Raw genomic sequence first — 12205 nt, forward strand, 5'->3', positions numbered from 1 at the left:
TCTATAAGGGGGGGGACCATCTATAAGGGAGGGGGACCATCTATAGGGGGGGAAGGGGACCATCTATAAGGGAGGGGGACCATCTATAGGGGGGGGAAGGGGACCATCTATAAGGGAGGGGGGAAAGAGGGGGACCATCTATAAGGGGGGGACCATCTATAAGGGAGGGACCGTCTATAAGGGGGGGGAAGAGGGGGACCATCTATAAGGGAGGGGGGAGGGGGACCATGTATAAGGGGGGGAGGGGGACCATCTATAAGGGAAAGGGGACCATCTATAAGGGAGGGGGAGAGGGGGACCATCTATAAGGGAGAGGGGGACCATCTATAAGGGAGAGGGGACCATCTATAAGGGGGGGGGGGGGAGGGGGACCATGTATAAGGGGGGGAGGGGGACCATCTATAAGGGAAAGGGGACCATCTATAAGGGAGGGGGAGAGGGGGACCATCTATAAGGGAGAGGGGGACCATCTATAAGGGAGAGGGGACCATCTATAAGGGGGGGGAAGAGGGGGACCATCTATAAGGGAGAGGGGACCATCTATAAGGGGGGGGAAGAGGGGGACCATCTATAAGGTGGGGGAAAGAGGGGGACCATCTATAAGGGGGGGAGAGAGAGGGAAGAGGGGGACCATCTATAAGGGAGGGGAAAGAGGGGGGCCATCTATATGGGAGGGGAAAGAGGGGGACCATCTATAAGGGAGGGACCATCTATAAGGGAGGGGGGAGAGGGGGACCATCTATAAGGGAGAGGGGACCATCTATAAGGGGGGAAAGAGGGGGACCATCTATAAGGGGGGAAGAGGGGGACCATCTCCTAAAAGATCAGCACCCTCCTCTCCTGACATCCTCTGTGCTGCTGTGACCTCTCCTAAAAGATCAGCACCCTCCTCTCCTGACATCCTCTGTGCTGCTGGGACTTCTCCTATAGGATTAGCACCCTCCTCTCCTGACATCCTCTGTGCTGCTGGGACCTCTCCTATAGGATTAGCACCCTCCTCTCCTGACATCCTCTGTGCTGCTGGGACCTCTCCTATAGGATTAGCACCCTCATCTCCTGACATCCTCTGTGCTGCTGGGACCTCTCCTATAGGATTAGCACCCTCATCTCCTGACATCCTCTGTGCTGCTGGGACCTCTCCTATAGGATTAGCCCCCTCCTCTCCTGACATCCTCTGTGCTGCTGGGACCTCTCCTATAGGATTAGCCCCCTCCTCTCCTGACATCCTCTGTGCTGCTGGGACCTCTCCTATAAAGTCAGCCCCCTCCTCTCCTGACATCCTCTGTGCAGCAAGGGACCAAACATTATGTTTATTGGGGACAGCAGTGGGGGGGGGGGGGGGGCAGTAGTGGATTATAATGTGGGCGGATTGACGGGGGGGGGGGGGCGTCATTCTATAGTTCGCCTCGGGCAGCAGAGAGGCTAGAATCACCCCTGGTCCCGGTTGGGAGTATCCTGGATCCTCTGGCTGATAGCTCCTCTCCACTGACTACCCCAGATCTAGGGGATATATGCATTAAGGGGCTATAAGATGAGAGTCCATTTCAGACTCAGATTTTACCTTTGTGGGCTCCACCACAACCCCCCTCAGGATTACACAAGGTGCTGTCCTCTGTTTTTTACTTCTATTATGGGGTATTGGGTGCAGACTGATGGGGGAACACCTAAGTTTTGCACAATGCCTCAACATAAAATGTAAAAAAATTAAAGGGTCTGTAGACTTTCTGAATGCTTTGCATATTCAGATGCACTACTGATTCATGCAAAAAGCTTATAGTTATAAGTGTACTTTCTATGAGGGCAAAGAAGGGACACTGATGCTCAATAAGATTCAGAATAATCTTTGCTTTATTTCTTACTGCCACATTAAACAGAAATGCCTTTAGATGGTGGACCGTATTAGATAGCCAACAATATGCTCTGCTGAACTGTTGAGAAAATAGAAGCATAGCATAAAGTCTTTAACACCCAGCCACACTTCTTTGTGATTCCATTGTTCTCTAGAGGAAAGCAATCTGTCTATATAACCCTAATATTACGAGACTGATATCTTTGACGAATTTATATACATCTACAAACGTCTCTGACAACTTTAAACAAGTTGTTCCGTTATCTGGAGACCTTCCATAGTGTATTTTACTGCAGTTGGTTTATTGCCTTTTTTTTTACAGGCTAAATGAATCACCACAAAACAATGTAGAAGCTAAAATGGAAATTGACAACTGTTTTACCGCTCAATAGTGCTGAAAAATCCTATTTATAACACACTTCAAAGCTCATTTTATATTATCATTATGTGGCTCGTGCTTCATGTGAAATTACATTTAACCAAAAGCCCAAACAGAATTATTCTTTATTTTACGGCCCCTAATCAATCATTAATTATGGGAAATGTGAAATACTATTTTAATGTAATTGTGCAATAGAAAATGGCATTTTTCAATTTGTGAACAAGCTCTGCCACTGGTTAACTGGTTCTTTTAGGATAATTTCTCCCTGGGCATAATACAGCAATATCGGTTCTCCTTCGGTGCCACTCAAAGATTATTAAATAAAAAATTTTTTTTTCCTGTAAAAAGCAATACTATGATTTATTTAATCCGACACTGCTGGTTATTTCAGGAATTAATTCAAAGCTAGCATCTAAAGAGAATCCACATTGAGAGCAAGTGAAATGCCATGAGCGACGAGTGACAACACATAAGCAAATGCAAGGAGAGGTTCCCAGGTGGGAAAAATACCTGTGTGCGGTGGAAAGATATTTGTGAGTTGGTAGCGTAATCCATCTCAGTTCTAATGGAAATGCTGTATTGAAATCACACATTGGTGAGAGGCCGTGTTGCAGCAGGTTTTTCTAATTTAACATAAGAAAATAACCCTGAGGATAGACAGTAGGTAATGGGGGGAGGTGGGTATAATACAGCAGATTGTACAAACTATAATCATAGGTCTGTGCCTGTGTCAGCAGTATTTTACGCTATAATTCTATGTTATCTAACCACATAAGTTAATTCTAGTGTAATGCTATTCACTCTTTAAACCTTTAAGGACAGAGTTAATTTAAAGTGACTGTACCACCAGGCTGAAGCACTGGAGACGGGCTGACCCACCCTTAGTGGGAGGAAACCCCAGCCCCTCTATGATAGGGTTCTATTGATTCTAATGAAGTCACGTCACGGAGGGGCTGGGGTTTCTTCCCACTAAGGGTGGGTCGGCCCACCTCCAGTGCTTCAGCCTGGGCCCGGTGGTACAGTCACTTTAAGCTTTTGCGCTTTTGTTTTTTCCTCATGTTTAAAAGGCCATAGCGCTTGCATTTTTCACCTACAGACTCCCGTGTGTTCCACTAATTGTACTTTGCAATGGCAGACTTAATTTTTGTATTAAATATGCTGTGAAACCAGAAATAATTATTTGCCTGGTAAAATTGAAAAAAAAAAAAAAAAAAAATATATATATATATATATATATATATATATATATATATATATATATTTAAATTTGGGGAGTTTTGTGTTTACGCTGTTCCCTATGGTAAAAATGACTTATCTATGTTCCTCAAGTTAGTACGCTTACAATGATATGCAACTTGCATAACTTTTATTTTATATGACAGCTTTTTTTTTTTTTTTTTAAACCTTTCAAAAAAAAAAAAAATCCTAAATGGCCCTTAAAATTGGTCTGACAGACATGTCAAACTCTGGCCCGTGGGCCAAATCTGGCCCGCAGAGCCATTTTTGGGGGCCCGCCGAGGAAGACAGGGAATATTACAGAGCTGGTCCATCAATGTTTTCTATTGGCCTGTGCATGATGTAAAACAAAAATCTATTGGTAAGCCACCCAGCCCGTTACCAGATTGTTGCCCACATCCTGCTGTGATTGGATATGTCCTGAACCCATCTGTGCCACTGCATAGTCAGGACAGGTAATTTTGTAATGTGATATGATATTTTTAGCTTTATGCTTGTCTGTGTGCCAGCAGAGGCTGTATGTCAGGGGTGTCTGTATGTGGTGTTGCGAACGCTAGCTACAGGGATGCTGCCTGCAGCAGATATAGTGTATGTATATGCTGCAGATGGCAGGCATGTGTGTGCCCTGTATGGGCTCTCTCTCCCGTCATTAGTGGTTCGGGGAGCCCGTACTGCCTCTGGTGCCCCCCAACACTGCCTGACAACCCCTGGTACTTCCTCCGGTAACCCCCGCCGCAGCCTCCCCTCCCCCCCCCCCACTGTAATGACCACCACTGCCCGACTCCTTCTGTGTAATCCAGCCTGTAATCCTTTGCCCCCCCCCCCTCCTGTGTAAGTTGTGCTGCGGCGCTGCCGGGCGTTATATGTGTGGGGCAGGAAAGGCACTGTACTGAGGTGACAGGCGCTCAGCATTTAAGACAGAAGAGAAGATCCCTTCCCTGCCCGCACATAGAACGCCCAGCAGCACCACAGCACTACTTACACCGGAGGGGGTGCTGCAGGATTACAGGCTGGATAGGCAACAGGAGTGGGGAATTGTCGGGCAAGGGTGGTCATTATGGTAGGGGGTGGGGGGCTGCAGTGAAGGCAACGGAGGGAAGTATGAGCTCCCCAAACCACTGGACCACCAATGACAGGCCTGTGTGCACGTACAAGGCACACAGGCCTACCATGTACATACATACACTATATCATATGAGACACTGCCGTGAGGGTGCTAGCTACTGCATGGGACAATACTGGGGGGGGGGGGGGGTGCTGGCTACTGTATGGGACACTATTATAGGGGCTGGCTACTGTATGGGACACTATTATGGGGGCTGGCTACCGAAAAGGACCTATTATAATCCGCTACTGCTGGCTACTGTATGGGACACTATTATGGGGGCTGGCTTTTGTATGGGACACTATTATGGGGGCTGGCTACTGTATGGGACAATACTGTGTTGGGCTGGCTACTGTATAGGACACTATTTTGGGGGGCTGGCTACTGTATGGGACACTGCTATGGGGGGTGCTGGCTACTGTATAGGACACTATTTTGGGGGGCTGGCTACTGTATGGGACACTACTATGGGGACTGGCTACTGTATGGAACACTATTGTGGGGGCTGACTACTGTATGGGACACTTATGGGGGCTGGCTACTGTATGGGACCACTATTATGGGGGCTGGCTACTGTATGGGACCACTTTTATGGGGGGTGGCTACTGTATGGGACCACTATTATGGGGGGTGGCTACTGTATGGGACACTATTATGGGGGCTAGCTACTGTATGGGACAATACTGTGTTGGGCTGGCTACAGTATGGGACACTATTATGGGGACCGGCTACTGTATGGAACACTTTTGTGGGGGGGGGGGGGCTGACTATTGTATAGAACACTATTATGGGGGCTAGCTACTGTATGGGACAATACTGTGTTGGGCTGGCTACTGTATGGGACACTGCTATGGGGGTGCTGGCTACTGTATAGGACACTATTTTGGGGGGCTGGCTAGTGTATGGGACACTACTATGGGGACTGGCTACTGTATGGAACACTATTGTGGGGGCTGACTACTGTATGGGACACTTATGGGGGCTGGCTACTGTATGGGACCACTATTATGGGGGCTGGCTACAGTATGGGACCACTATTATGGGGACTGGCTACTGTATGGAACACTTTTGTGGGGGGCTGACTACTGTATGGGACACTGTTGTTGGGACTGGCTACTGTATGGAACACTATTGTGGGGGGGCTGAATATTGTATAGAACACTATTATGGGGGCTGGCTACTGTATGGGACAATACTGTGTTGGGCTGGCTACTGTATGGGACACTGCTATGGGGGTGCTGGCTACTGTGTGGAACACGATTATGGGGTCTGGCTAGTGTATGGGACACTATAATGGGGGCTGGCTACTGTATGGGACAATACTGTGTGTTGGGCTGACTACTGTATGGGACAATACTTAGGGAGGGAATGGCTACTGTATGGGACACTGCTATGGGGGCTGGCTACTGTATGAGACACTATTGTGGGGGTCTGGCTACAGTATGGGGCACTTTTACCATGTGAGGCACTACTGTGGGAATTTACCATATCATTTTGGTAGTGCAAATTATTGAGTGACGCACACTGCTCTGACAGTGTCAGGAACACCGGCATGAAAGGGCCAGAGATGCTGCTTGCATGCTATAATAGATATTGAGGTTGGCCCGTGACTTTGTCCAAGTTTTTAATTTTGTATTTGAGTTTGACACCCCTGCTCTATGACCAAGCTTATAACACTTTTATTTTTTTGGTCTATGGGGCTGTGTGAGGTGTTATTATTTTGCGCCATGATCTGTACTTTCTATCACTTTTTTTTATCACTTTTTATTACATTTTTTCAGGATTTGATGCAATCAAAAATGCACAATTTTGCACTTTTGCCTTTTTTTTTGTACCTATGCCGTTTACCATGCTTGGTCAGGAATGTGATAATTTAATAGTTCGGGCAAATACACATGCGTCGATACCAAATATGTTTACTTTTTTATTTATTTTTAAAATGGGAAAAGGAGGGTGATTCAAATTAATTAATTACATTAATTAGAAGCTCCCCTTGGGGACTTCTCATACAACTTCACTGATCCATTAGATCAGTGCTGCATTACTCTGGTCTGCTGCAGACCAGATCCATCAATTGCCAAGTCGGGATGAGCGTATATATATATATAATTATGCACTATGCTGAAATAAAAGGCACAATAGGTACAGGAAGAAAATCCTGTCCTTTTGATTTTGTGAAGTATTCTGGGTTACCATATTGGGTATTATGCATCTGACTATTTTCATCACTGCTTTTGTATCTATTGTGATGCATGCATGCAATTATATACTATACAGTATGTGTGTATATCCATGCATGTGCAGTTGTAACCCTCACTAATCACAACTTCTGGCATGTCGCTGACAAATCACAAGTTGTATTACTTGTACCTAGGTACACTCTAGGTGTCAACTTTTCTTTGTACGTATTTTGGGCTGTAATAGGCCCCAATAATACGTCCCAAATTGAAATAGATATTTACTACTTGAGTTGGGAAGTACAATGTGCTTTTCTCTACTGCTGGACCTCCAGTGCATAAAGTTTCCAGCTGTGAGAGTTACCTGCTTCTTAAAAATAGTTTATTTGACACACCCAAAACGTATTATCTGAAACACGTTATCCAGGGAGCGAAATTGTTTATTTTTTTAGATCAGACAATTACATGTTATGACTAGAGATGAGCGAACCTCGAGCATGCTCGAGTTCAGCCGAACCCGATCGTTCGGCATTTGATTAGCGGGGGCTGCTGAAGTTGGATAAAGCTCTAAGGTTGTCTGAAAAACATGGATACAGCCAATGACTATTATTCATGTTTTCCACATAGCCTTAGGGCTTTATCCAACTTCAGCAGCCACCGCTAATCAAATGCCGAACGATCAGGTTCGGATGGACTCGAGCACGCTCGGGGTTCGCTCATCTCTAGTTATGACATAAAATGTTTGTTTATTTTTGTTTTATATATAAGATGGGAAAGGGGGGTGATTAAAACTTTTATTGGGGGAGAGACTATGTCATATTTTTTTTTTTACTTTTTTAATTTTACCACTTTTAGGTCCTCCTAGGGGACAATTACATTTGTTTCCCAGGACCTGGGGAGGGGCAGCAGGGAGCAGAGCAAACTTCCAAGCCCCGCAGCCTCATGAGCAGAATCCTAATGGGAACAAAGTGCTTTGCTTCTTTCTTTTCTACTGTAGATTTGCTCATCTCTACTGTCCAATGTTGTGCCATTAGACAGCGTTGATCAGTGTTATCTGTGATCTTCACATAGAGCCTGTCTGTGGCAGACTTTATTAGAAGATCACAGAGCTGACTGCATTGAAGTAAGAGGCCACTGGCAGTCAGAGAAAGTGACCGGAACCCCCAATAGAACCGTGACAGTAGCAGGGTGGGGGCACTTTTTTGATGGGACCAGGGAGGGGGTGGCTGAGGAAAAAGACGTCCACTCACCTCCCCGGTTCCAGCGGCGGGGCCCGCATCGCGGCGCTCCGGTCCCCGGCCACTTCCTGGCGTCTGACGCCGCCCGAGACGCTACGTCTCAAGTCCGCTCAGCCACTCAGTGAAGGAGGCGGGATCCGTGTCAAGTCCGCTCAGATCCCGCCTACTTCACTGACTGGCTGAGCGGACCTGAGACGTAGCGTCTCGGGCGGCGTCAGACACCAGGAAGCGGCCGGGGACTGGAGTGCCACGATGCTGGACCCGTGGCTGGAACCAGGAAGGTGAGTGGACGTCTTTTTCCTTAGCCCCCCCGCCGGAGTACCCCTTTAACAGTGAGGACCCAGACGGTCCTCACCCTCTATGAAACAAGCTTAAAGTGACTGTACCACCAGGCCCAGGCTGAAGCACTGGAGGCGGGCCGATCCACCCTTAGTCGAGGAAACCCTCTATGATAGGATTCCATTGATTCTAATGGAGTCACGTCATGGAGGGGCTGGGGTTTCTTCCCACTTGGGGTGGGTCGGCCAGCCTCCAGTGCTTAAGCCTGGGCCTGGTGGTACAGTGCCTTTAAGCTCCTTACTTCATAGGGCGCTTGGGTCTACTGCCATACTGTTACATCATGGGTCCTTAAGTGACAGGCTGTCTTAGCGTACTGGTACGTTATGGGTCCTTAAGGGGTTAATCCGACACACAATATTCTTAAAATCAAGCTCCCCTAATATGTACGAAATATAGGCCTAATGCTTTTTTAGTGGAAAATTAAAGGGACACTCCATAAAATCTCCAATACGCTGCTCCATTTTGATCAGTATTTTTACCAAAACCAGAAATTTAGAAAAATTATAATAGAAACATTTGCTCCTTATTTTGCGTTTGGTATCCACTCCTGGTTTTGGTAAAAATAGCTTTCAACCACACCTATATATGGCAAAATTTTCTGAAAAGTTTACTTACCTCAATATTAGGGGCACAATGGTCCAAAATAAAGTGTGCTGAGAGGGTATTTCAGAACATTAAAGGGTTATTCCCACCTCCCCTTTTTATTACCTTGCACATTGCTTGAAGAGTGCTTCAATTCCTGGTTTTCTATATGGACGGACTCCTACACTGTGATTGGTCCTCTTCACCACTAGGGCTAAAATCACTGCTGCTGGCCTTTGCTGTGCTCTTCTGTGCTGTGCTCAGCTACACCAGCTCCAACAGGTCTGGGAGCTGTAAGTATGAGGAATTACTGCAGAGATTAGGGGGCCAGCAGGGGAGCCTGTACGTGTAATGCCGCAGTCGCTCCTCCTGGCCTGCAGAGGGAGCTGCTTTCATCAGCAATCTAAGGGAAGCCAGGACCCAGAGGAGAAGGGTAGATTCAAAGCCCAGAAAACAGGAAGTGCTGCTGTGTTAGCTGGAAATTATATGTACTGAGGGAGCAGTGCCTGAGAAATAAACTAAATCAGGCTTAAAGAGGACCTGTCACCCCAGTTTCCAGGGCAGAGCTCACCCGACCCCCTGGTGGAGCCCCATATACTTACCCCTTTCACAAAGTCCCGCTTCTGGACCCGGCTCCACCGTGAGGTCGGGCGGGCTCTGCCGCGGCAACTGGGGTGACAGTTTCCCTTAAATTCAAGGTGTGAAGCAGCTCAGGACACCTGCTAACCACAGCTACAGTCCTCTGGCAGAGCGTGTGTCACAGATCCAGGGAAGACAGGAGGTCCAGTACCAGCCACGAGTAGTTCGGCTGCGATACAGCTACAAGCGTGCACGGATCCCAACCAGTGAGTGGAGCCACACTTTGGGGAACAGACTAAGTGCAGTTCAGTATAGGGGAGTGTATGGTTCAGCTGAAGAAAAACCGTTTACTGCCCCAAGTTGTCATTGTGTGGGACATGTTGCTTTCTGTAACCCTGGGTGAAGGCGTGTAAAGGAGAGGGAGACTCCATTTGCAAAGGCGTGCGGCCGAATACAGGGTTAATACCTAACAAAATTACCTACTTTATTGATTTAAAGACTGTATTTTGTTGTTAAAGGAAAAGTTCGGCCAAAAGTATTTTTTATATGTTATTTCTTATGGAAAATTAGACAAATTCCTAATGTACATTAATTATGGGAAATGCACATATAGTGCTATTTCCCTTAATTTAGTAGATTATGGAGTGTTGAACTTCTCTCAAAAACTGTGACATCACGAATCAGGTGTAATTCCTATGGAGTGTACAGCAGGGGGCGCAGTATATGTAGAAGCCTATGGACTGTATTAAAGTGTATGGAAGATGTAATGTAAAAACTACACTTTATTGATAGACTATGTTTATGGAATAATTTAAGGAACAAGGACACTTGCTCCTCAAATGGAGGGCACCGAGCAGGAAGGGAGAGAGGTACCGGTGCATCTAACTACCTTCTCCCTCCCTGCTTGGTGCAGTGGGGCAGATAGACACTACTTCTCCTCCGATCAGAGGAATAGTACCAGGGAGATCCCCCTCACCATGTCGGCTGAGGGGGGGGGGCTTGGTGAGGGGATCTTCCTGGTACTACTACTCCCATCATCTGCTCATACTATGAGCAGATGATAGGAGGAGTAGTAGTGTCTATCTGTCCCACTGCACCAAGCAGGGAGGGAGGGAGGAAGGAAGGAGGTAGTTAGATACATCGGTACCTCTCTCCCTTCCTGCTAAGTGCCCTCCATTTGAGAAGCAAGTGTCCATTCTCCCCAAATTATTCCATAAACATAGTCTATCATTAAAGTGTAGTTTTTACATTACATCTTCCATACACTTCAATACAGTCCATAGGCTTCTACATATAGTGCGCCCCCTGCTGGACACTCCATAGGAATTACACCTGATTCGGTTTTTGTGCTTTTCCCATAATTAATGTACATTAGGAATTTGTGTAACTTTCCATAAGTAATAACATATTAAAAAACCTTTTGTACTAGTTCCTTTAGTAAAGTTATATTCTTCACAAGCCAGTATCTGTCCCTATTCCTGCACACCTCCAGTTTGTTACATACGCACACTGATACACACTCCTAGATCCAACCAGAGAATAAGTCATCAGCCTGGCCACTACCAATAACACAGAGGTCGGCTGTATCTATGTTTTTCTGCCAGTCCTAGGGCTGCATCCAACTCCTCCAGGCAGGAGTCAAATGCTGAGTGTTCAGGTTTGGAAAAACCCAAATATTTGGCGAGTTTGCTTATCACTAATAAGAGAACCAGAGCCACTCACTTGTAACCATGATCATGACAGGTCCTTCACCCTTTTAGCCATGAAAACACAGGAATAAAGCAAGTCTGGCAGGATCTTTTGCAGATTGTATAGCTGCACATATGTGGGTGGGGTGGTGCTATCTCAATTAGTTCTTTAAACATAAAGGCAATATGAATGCCTGTGCACTGCTCTGCTCAAACTAAAAAAATATAGTACTCCTATTCTCTCGACCAGTGGAAGTCACAATAGTAGAACCCCCAGCAATCAGACTATTGTCCCTCAAACTAAAGATAGGTTCTAAATTTTATTTAAGGTAAAATCCTGTAATCTTTTCTAATTGCTTAAAACTACAAGCCAAAAACTCTATTGTGGCTAGTACATACAAATCACCAGATTTATAAGAAAAAAAAAAAATCTACTTCCTACTATACATGAACTGTGACAGATATAGCTACTACTAGTCGCCGAGGGAAAACCTAGCAGTACTCATAGCCAACAATGGTTCATAATTCTCTTAAAAGAAGCCGTAATGATACAAATCACATGCCTAAAATGACACGAGACACATGTTCAAAACAGTTTATTTTATTTATCTTTTTTTTTTTGTTGTTGTCAGACAAACACATTGAATTCTGGACCACAGTAGAGGATGGAAACCTTTCACAAACTTATTTATTTGAAAATACAAATATAAAATTATACTTTCCACATCTATGATGTGAGAGACCCCCATCCACGTAGTATTTTACAATGAGGCTTCAAGAAGCCATACACAAAGACCTGAAAGATGCAATGCTTGAGATAGATATATGTATATATATTTATATAGATACATACATAAGTATATATATAAAAAAAATAGTCACTACCAAAGTTCGCATCAGTTCATACTAAAGTATAAAAGTAAGGGCTAGGTCTGCCACAGTGCCATTAAGGTTAATTTGTGTAAAGATACGTTGAACCACCAGTGATGCTTTGTTTTTCTTGGGATCTAGAGCTTACAAGTTACATTAG

This window comes from Dendropsophus ebraccatus, chromosome 5 (assembly GCF_027789765.1).
Source record: "Dendropsophus ebraccatus isolate aDenEbr1 chromosome 5, aDenEbr1.pat, whole genome shotgun sequence".
NCBI classification, from domain to species: domain Eukaryota; kingdom Metazoa; phylum Chordata; class Amphibia; order Anura; family Hylidae; genus Dendropsophus; species Dendropsophus ebraccatus.